The following is a 1,499-nucleotide window of genomic DNA, read 5'->3' as shown; positions in this document are numbered from 1 at the left end:
GGTCGGCCACACCCCATCCAACGGAAGAAAATTGTACAAGTAACAAGATGTCGAGGCATAGCCCGGAACGACACACACAATAGTCCGACCAGACATGCTTCGGTTGGAAAAAGAAAAAGGCACAAGTAAGGATAGCAACATACATATGGTCAATAAAGAATCACTAATATTCAACTCAAAATGGTCCATTACATCGTTTAAGGCTCGACATACCGAGCCCATAAAAACAAAGAAGATAAGAGCATGGCAAAAAGTGGAAAAAGAATGGAAGAAACAACCGCTCAATTCTCGATGGCAAAGTCAACAACACCATCAATAGATTTAACCTCGTCCCTAGCCTCTTCATCAGCTCCCTCGGCAGATCCTTGCGGAGTATCCAGATCGAAAGCGACCCAATCCTGCGACTCCTTGGCTAGCTCTGGATGGCAGCTAAGGATACTTTGTCGGAGGACATTGAAACTAGTCGCAAAGGAAGCCTCGGCGTACTCATCCATCTACAGCTGCATCTCCTCTGACGCCTTGTACTGATTGATTACCTTCCCGGCAGCCTCCTGCCTCAACTTGTCCCGCTCCGCTTTAAGCCCGGCGATCTCTTGCTTCAGCCCCCGAACAAGGCTGGCCTGCTCGGCTAGCTGCGCCTTCATCTTGGCCACCTCCTTCTCTAACGCGGCCGACTGCTCCCCGATAGCTTGAAGCTTGGTCAATTGGACCTTGTGTCGCAGATGCTCGGAGTGTTCCCGCTCGTACGTTAATCGAAGGTCTCAAAGACGGTCAACCAATGTGATCGCCACACAAGCATTTTGTAGAAGAAGATGATTAGTGTACAAAAAAAAGCAAAAACCCAAGGAATAAGAAAGAAAGGAACTCACCAGGGAAGCAGACCGTAGAAGCGCAAACTCTAAGGCTCCGCTGCCGACCCTGACCGACTCCCGAGCGATCAACATGGTCATGATCCCCCACAACAACTAGTCGGGAACCCCAGGCGTCTCCAAGTTATCATCGACGCGAACCGACCACCGTGGCATGTGTAGACCCGAGGTGTTGCCGCCCACTTCAGTTACCGACACACCTGGAGGACAACGAATCCCATCAAGGTCAACCACGACAACATCGTCCTCCTCGGCCTCCCGCTATCAAACTTTCCTTTGCTGACGAGTCACCCTATCTAGGGATCGTGGTCGCTCCTCTATCTTGGGTCGAGCCTTCAGTTGCGTACCAGCTCGCCCCTGTCTCTGCCGGAGTGCCTTCACCCGACGAACAATCTCTTCTTCGCTGGCCACCCTTATACCTGCAACACAAAATACCCAAGATAAGTAGAAAGCAAGCAAAGGAACTGCGATTTGGCAACAAGTAGTAAAAGAAATAGACTGGCCACCCTCTCCATTAACCCAACGAGCCTCAGCATCTTCAAGTAAGCGCCATCCACTAGGGCTGCGGCATAGTTGTCCTTAGCTCCCGCAGCTCGGCAGGAAAAGGGAGACCCCGGGAATGCGCACAAA

This window comes from Nelumbo nucifera, chromosome 1 (assembly GCF_055504915.1).
Source record: "Nelumbo nucifera cultivar China Antique chromosome 1, China Antique-T2T, whole genome shotgun sequence".
In the NCBI taxonomy this organism is placed as follows: domain Eukaryota; kingdom Viridiplantae; phylum Streptophyta; class Magnoliopsida; order Proteales; family Nelumbonaceae; genus Nelumbo; species Nelumbo nucifera.
Note: the sequence above shows the minus strand (reverse complement) of the source record.